This window comes from Theobroma cacao, chromosome 9 (genome assembly GCF_053813885.1).
Source record: "Theobroma cacao isolate CCN51 chromosome 9, ASM5381388v1, whole genome shotgun sequence".
NCBI classification, from domain to species: domain Eukaryota; kingdom Viridiplantae; phylum Streptophyta; class Magnoliopsida; order Malvales; family Malvaceae; genus Theobroma; species Theobroma cacao.
This window is the reverse complement of record NC_142647.1, coordinates 35,205,233-35,213,362: the sequence shown is the minus strand read 5'-3', so window position 1 is coordinate 35,213,362 and position 8,130 is coordinate 35,205,233. Positions and strand designations below refer to the sequence as shown.

Sequence of the window (8,130 nt, the reverse complement as noted above, 5' to 3'; positions counted from 1 at the left end):
TTCACGTATAACTCTATAAATATTGTTTTATAAGAAAATAGAATATTTTACTTAATATTTCTTTTATTTTCTTATTATATTCAAATAACCATAATTTCATTTTAAATGAAGATTTTAGACTTTTAAACTCATTTTGAATATGAATTGTGTGTTTTGTACTTGTATATTACGTTTTAGCCAGTTTTAAAATTTTTGAGAAAAATGACCAAAATACCCTTGTGAGACGAAAAATTAATATTTTATTTGTTTAAAGTTGGAAACAGCTTAAAATATTTTAGAACACGATATTTGACAATGGTTGCTCACAAGGGAACAGAGAAACTGATAGTAAAGCCTTGCGGGATTTCGGGTTGACATTCCGGGCAATAAGTGTCTACCGGGACACCACGGCGGTTGTCACGGGCTCGAGGGGAGTACCGGGTCGTGACAATTCGATTGGTATCAAAGCTTTTGGTTTTCAAGATCAAAGTTTTTAGTTTTAAAGTTGTTTTAAAATTTTACAATATCAGTGTGGCCCCGGATTAAGTTAAGTTAGGTTAGGTTGAATAGAATGCATGCATTTGCATATAGAGCCTAAGGTTACCTAAACTTGCTCGTATATTTTTTTATATAGATTATAATGCCTCCTCGACGTGGACGCCCACCTCTCACTAGATCGGTTGGGAAGGGAAGAGGTCGTTCCCAACGTCATCAGCCAAATACAGTAGAGGAGGAATCAGCTGCATCTACCATTCGGGCAGCACCTACTGCTGAGCAGGCCGATAGTCCTCCACATCCTCCATCTCCTCAGCCACCTACTGGTATTCCCGCCATGCCTACTGAGGCAGCACAGGCATTGGCAGCTTTCTTTGCAGCAATAGCTGGTCAAGCTCAGACTGGTCAAGTTCCACCTGTAGTGCCTCCAGCTACTCCTTTAGTTCCACCACCAATACAGGATGTATCCATTTCCAAGAAGCTGAAGGAGGCTAGGCAATTGGGTTGTGTATCTTTCACTGGTGAGTTGGATGCCACTGTGGCAAAGGACTGGATTAATCAGGTGTCCGAGACTCTCTTTGATATGGGATTAGATGATGACATGAAGCTGATGGTGGCTACGAGATTATTAGAGAAGAGGGCTCGTACTTGGTGGAATTCGGTGAAGTCCCGTTCCGCTACTCCTCAGACATGGTCCGATTTTCTCAGGGAATTCGATGGTCAGTATTTCACTTATTTCCATCAAAAAGAAAAGAAAAGAGAATTTCTGAGTTTGAAACAGGGAAATCTAACTGTAGAGGAGTACGAGACTCGTTTTAACGAGTTGATGTTATATGTGCCGGATCTGGTGAAATCTGAGCAGGATCAGGCCAGCTATTTCGAGGAAGGGCTCCGTAATGAGATCAGAGAGCGAATGACAGTGATTGGTAGGGAGCCACATAAGGAGGTGGTACAGATGGCTTTACGGGTTGAGAAGCTCGCGACTGAGAATAGAATGATTCAGACTGAGTTTGCAAAAAGGAGGAATCCTGGTATGTCTTCTAGTTAGCCAGTAAAAAGAGGCAAGGACTCAACGACTTCAGGGAGCACTACTTCTGTTTCCGTGACATCTCCTCGACCTCCATTTCCACCATCACATCAGAGACCTTCGAGGTTTAGCAGATCTGCTATGACTGGTTCTGGGAAGAGTCTCGGAGGTTCTGACAGATGCAGAAATTGTGGGAATTATCATAGTGGGCTATGTAGAGGGCCAACAAGATGTTTCCAATGTGGACAGACGGGTCACATTAGGAGTAATTGCCCACAGTTAGGACGAGCCACTGTAGCTGCATCATCTCCACCAGCTCGCACAGATATACAGAGGAGAGATTCTTCTAGGTTACCACCGAGACAGGGAGTAGCCATACGGTCTGGTGTGGAGAGTAATACCCCGTCACATCCACCTTCGAGACCACAGACTCGTACCGCGACAAGAGTTTTTGCTGTGACAGAAGATGAGGCACGAGTCCGACCTAGAGCAGTGACAGGTACTATGTCTTTATTTGATAAAGATGCTTATGTTTTGATAGATTCTGGCTTAGATAGATCTTATGTGAGCACGACATTTGCATCAATTACTGATAGAAACCTGTCACCATTAGAGGAAAAAATTGTAGTGCATACCCCTCTAGGAGAACAGTTGATTAGAAATACTTGTTATAGAGATTGTGGGGTAAGGGTAGGTGAGGAAGAATTGAGGGGTGACTTAATTCCTCTAGAGATCTTGGATTTTGATTTAATATTAGGTATGGACTGGTTAACTGCACATCGGGCGAACGTGGATTGTTTCCGAAAAGAAGTTGTTCTTCGGAATTCGGAGGGAGCAGAGATTGTGTTTGTAGGGGAACGTCGAGTATTACCATCTTGTGTAATCTCGGCCATCAAAGCTTCAAAATTAGTGCAAAAAGGGTATCCGACTTATTTGGCATACGTGATCGATACTTCAAAGGGGGAACCTAAGTTAGAGGATGTCCCAATAGTAAGTGAGTTTCCTGATGTATTTCCTGATGATTTACCGGGAATACCTCCTAATCGAGAGCTTGAGTTCCCTATTGATTTACTTCCGGGTACCGCACCTATTTCTATTCCTCCATATAGAATGGCTCCAGCAGAATTGAAGGAACTGAAAGCCCAGTTGCAAGATTTGGTGGATAAAGGTTTCATTCGCCCTAGCATTTCTCCTTGGGGAGCACCAGTCCTATTTGTAAAGAAGAAAGATGGCACTCTTCGATTGTGTATTGATTACCATCAGCTGAACCGAGTGACCATCAAGAATAAATACCCTTGACCCCGGATAGATGATCTTTTTGATTAATTATGAGGTGCTATGGTATTCTCTAAGATTGATTTGAGATCTGGGTACTATCAATTGAGGATTAAGGAGCAGGATGTACCTAAGACTGCCTTCAGGACGCGTTATGGGCATTATGAGTTTCTGGTGATGCCGTTTGGTTTGACTAATGCCTCGGCAGTTTTTATGGATCTTATGAACAGGGTGTTCCATCCATACTTGGATAAGTTTGTGATAGTATTTATCGATGACATCCTGGTTTATTCGAAGAATGATGATGAACATGCTGCCCATTTGCGCATTGTGTTGCAAACTTTGTGCGAGAGACAACTCTATGCCAAGTTCTCTAAATGTGAATTCTGGTTGAAGGAAGTGGTTTTCTTGGGACATGTGGTGTCCGGAGCTAGAATTTATGTCGATCCCAAGAAGATTGAGGCAATCTTGCAATGGGAGCAACCGAGAACGGTAACTAAGATTCGTAGTTTCCTTGGCTTAGCCGGTTATTACCGGAGATTTGTTCAGGGATTTTCTTTGATAGCAGCTCCTCTGACTCGTTTGACTCGTAAAGGAGTTAAGTATGAGTGGGATGATGTTTGTGAGAATCGATTTCAGGAGCTAAAGAACCGGTTAACCTCCGCTCCCGTTTTAACACTTCCTGTTAGTGGAAAAGAATTTGTAGTGTACAGCGATGCATCTAAGTTGGGATTAGGGTGTGTGTTGATGCAGGATGAGAAAGTAATAGCTTATGCTTCCCGACAGTTGAAGAAGCACGAGACGAATTACCCTACTCATGACTTGGAGTTAGCAGCAGTAGTATTCGCATTGAAGATTTTGAGACATTATTTATATGGTGAGCGTTGTCGAATTTTTTCTGATCATAAAAGTTTGAAGTATTTGCTCACCCAGAAAGAGCTTAACTTGAGACAGAGACGATGGTTGGAGTTGATTAAGGATTATGACTTAGTGATTGATTATCATTCGAGAAAAGCAAATGTTGTAGCGGATGCTTTAAGTCGTAAATCCTCATCGTCGTTAGCAACACTTCGGAGTTCTTATTTTTCGATGTTACTTGAGATGAAATCTCTAGGGATCCAGTTGAATAATGGTGAGGATGGAACCCTACTTGCTAGTTTCGTCGTGAGACCTTCATTGTTGAATCAGATCAGAGAATTGCAGAAATCTGATGATTGGTTGAAACAGGAAGTTCAAAAGCTACAAGATGGAGAAGCTAGCGAGTTTATACTCAGCGATGATGGTACTTTGATGCTTAGAGACCGAATTTGTGTCCCTAAGGATGATCAGTTGTGTCACGACCCGGAACTCCCCATCGGGCCTGTGACAACCGCCGCGAGGCCTCGACAGACATTCTTCACCCCGAATGCCGATTGAAACCCCGCAAGGCTTAGCATCAACTTCCTCATCTCTCCGGTGAGCAACAGTTATTAAATCTCGCATTTCAAAAAAATCATAAGTCATTTTCAAATAATAACAATAAAATATTACTTTCTGGCTCACAGGGGTATTTTCGTAATTTTTCATCGAAAACCTCAAAACTTGCTAAAAATGTAGTAGGTAAGCAGAAAATATATATTTAATGATTTAAAAACAATTAAGTATCTAAAACGTTCATTTGAAAGCAAATTGTTGACAACTAGTACTATTCAAAAATAATAAATAAAATATTCTATTTTCTCATAAAATAAATTTTTATAGAAATATTCGTAAATAATTTTTCGTACATGAAAGTAAAGTAAAAATTGTATGAATAGAAATACAGATAACCAAAATATAAGTTTTGATCTGCAATGACACGTGGGCTCCAATTGACCAAGAGGATGTAAGACTGTGAACTCTTACTTTCTATAATGCAGTTCCGAGCTTAGTTCTCGTCTTACTCGACTATCTACAAACTGTCCTGAGCCTGAAAAATGTATAGGAAGAAGGGGTGAGATTTTATAATCCTAGTGAGTAAACAGATACCATCTAAAGTATCTAAAGTCGAGTAAATGGAGATAATTAAAATAAGTCATCATACCGTAATTTCATTACCTTTCAGTTCATTTCAACCAAATAAAATCAATCCATATAAATCGAGTAATCAACTTGGCTTATGAATTTCTTAAAACTTTGGCTCGTGCCAAAACTCATACTCAGTGATACCTTGCGCAGGGCATCCAACCGAGTCTGCCAAGGCTGTTAAAATTTCATATACACTTAAAATATATTTTTAGTTTGAGAAAAATACAGCCGTTCCTTGGCGTTGGCTGAGTTCCCCTTCACGTGGTGGTTTAGCGTGAAGTGAACCCTAAGCTTTACCCCAGGAGATACCCTACGCGCCTCTCCGTTCGAGGTAATAATATAATGGAGTTTACCGTGCCCCTCTAATAGGCTGGTCCACGGAACCCCCCTCTGCAGTAAATAATTAATATATACTCCACCAATTCAATAAAATTCATTCTAGCATGGCATGGCAATTTATCACAATCTAGCCTCTCAAGGCTGAATACACAATACAAATAATTCTGACACCAAAATCAATTTAGCCATTCATGCTCATATATTGTCATAAGCCATTCAATTTAAAACCATAAATTTACAACACAAGCAGGCAGTCTCCAATTACTCTATTTTCAAAACCAATATTCGATTTTTCAAAAAATTTATAAAATCATTTTATAAAATCACAATTTCTCTTAAAACATAGCAATTTACCATTTAAACTCATTTTTTTATAAAATCACACAATTGTATAAAACTACTCTAGATAATTAAGACAATAATAAGTTTACTCACAGTATTAGGAGTAGAAATACTCCTATCTTCCGCCCTCGGGTGCAGTCTCTTACCCGAAATAATTGACTCACCACCTATCCATAATCCATGACACAAAATTCAGTAAATTGTGTCAATTTATCATAAATTATTTCAGGCTCTTATCCATGCGTATGCACTAGATAGGATTTGAAATGTCTAGACAATCGCTTAATTGCGGTGTCCGACCTAACTCGCCTATACACGGTGTAAATTCCTAAAATCCCTAATTCGACTCCAATTCCATCCATTTCAATTTCAATTATCCAATTATATCCACAATACCTCAATGACTGTGAATTTGGTCCAATTTATCAGTCCGGACTATAAATTACGCTTTTACCCCTAGTGGGTAAAAATTTCAATTTATTGCACCGAAAATTCCCATTTAATTTCCAACCTCATAATTCATCATTTTTTCACCCAATTCTCTTAAAATAAAGTCAACCTCATCCTCACATACCATTGGCTAGATTCGGCCTAGGGAAATTCATGGAGAAGATAAATATTTTTCTTGTTGTTTTACTCATAAACATGCTAAACTAACACTAAACACTAACATAGCTCAAAATCAAATTTATCTAACAACTTTCTCTCTCTAAACCCATATGACCAGAATTCAAATCATCCTCAAATCACATGATTCAACCATGAAAAATGATGGAAAATGCATGGGAAAGGTAAAGCACAAGACAAATTTAAGAAATGTTACCTTTTTTCACTTGATTTTTGAATTTCCACCTATTTTCCCTTTAAATTTCTTAGCTAGGGTTTTATTTTCTCCTTTCTCTCTCTTGTTTCTTGCTTGGCCGAATGTTGAAGAAGAAAAATGGGTGGGCTGATTTTTTTATATGCCTTTTTATTGTTTAATGAAATAATATTATTTTATTCATATTTTAAATATTTTATTAATTCATTTCTTTTTTCTAGCCATCCACTTGTCCTATTTTTTTTCACCATGCATTCCCTTTGACTTATCCAAGTCTTAAGTGAAATTTTCAGATTTTTCTAAAGTTTTGGTGGAGCAAATTTTTCAAAATTACACTTTTGCCCCTGAACTTTTCAAAAATTACATTTTTACCCCAAAAATTGAAAATTTTCCATAATGCATAATTTTCACTCCTCATACTCATTTCACACTCCAAATAATTAAATTTGATCAAAATCCTTTCAAAAAATTAAATTTTCGATTTCGAATGGTAAAATTACCATTTTACCCTTTTACTCCAAATTATACCGAAATTAAAATTTTTCACTTCTAAACCTCAAATCTTACTCCAATAAGTCAAATGGGGCCAAAAATCTTTTCTAAAAATTTCCATTTTGTCCCCAGGTGGCAAATGACCATTTTGCCCCTAGATAGCGAAAATTCCAGTTTGACTCCAAATTGATCCTCGAACTTCGAATCACCATATTAAACCATTCTGGGACTTTAAAATTCTTAATTTCATTTTAAATTCTCTATTTGATCTAGTTCGAGGCGTAAATCAACTTTATTGTACCTCTAGGTACAATACCGACTTTTGTAAATTTTTCAAGACTCTCTTAGCATGTAAACATGCTATCCACCACATGTATGTCATCACAAATATTTCTGTAGAGTCGGGCTTGTCATCTTCTCCCCCACTTGGATCAACCATATGATCCTCCTTCTTGATTGACTTCGACATCCGGCTAAATATTAATATTTTAATATTATTTTATTAATAAAATATTATTTTATTCTAAAAATTTTTATCTTGTCTCCTTGGTACCAAAAATACCTTATTATGCCTCACTTGACTTCCAAATCGCCTTTTATCTCACAAATTCTCTTCCGATAAAATTATTATTATTTTATTATTATTTTCTCACTTGCGAAACATTTTATCCTAAACTACTCCTTTCGTCTTTTATCACTTCTAAACATTTTAATTGACCTCAATTTGCATTCGATCAACTTTATTTATCACCATATCAAAGTATGGGGTATTTCAAGTTGAGACGAGCTATTTTGGAGGAAGCTCATTCTTCCGCCTACGCTTTACATCCCGGAAGTACCAAGATGTATCAGACTATTAAAGAAAGTTATTGGTGGCCGGGTATGAAACGAGACATAGCAGAGTTTGTAGCGAAATGTCTCACATGCCAACAGATCAAGGCGGAGCATCAAAAACCGTCAGGTACTCTTCAACCTTTATCGATTCCTGAATGGAAGTGGGAGCATGTGACTATGGACTTTGTATTGGGTTTGCCGCGGACACAAAGTGGGAAGGATGCTATTTGGGTGATTGTGGATAGATTGACTAAGTCCGCCCATTTCTTGGCTATCCATAGCACGTATTCTATTGAGAGGCTGGCAAGACTTTATATAGATGAGATTGTGAGATTACACGGAGTCCCAGTTTCTATTGTGTCAGATCGAGACCCTCGATTTACTTCTCGATTTTGGCCGAAATTTCAGGAAGCTCTTGGAACTAAATTGAGATTTAGTACTGCCTTTCATCCACAGACAGATGGTCAATCTGAGAGAACTA

The 8,130-nt window shown here is 38.1% G+C and overlaps 1 long non-coding RNA gene across 1 annotated transcript; it reads right to left on the bottom strand.

Annotated features, from left to right (window-relative positions):
* Positions 1-4,547: 4,547 nt before the first annotated feature.
* On the bottom strand, positions 4,548-6,440 carry LOC148760892 (uncharacterized). Its single transcript, XR_016028157.1, has 3 exons — positions 6,327-6,440; positions 5,597-5,670; positions 4,548-4,724 (listed from the first exon to the last, which is right to left on the bottom strand). It is a non-coding gene; the product is annotated as an uncharacterized LOC148760892 (long non-coding RNA).
* Positions 6,441-8,130: the final 1,690 nt, after the last annotated feature.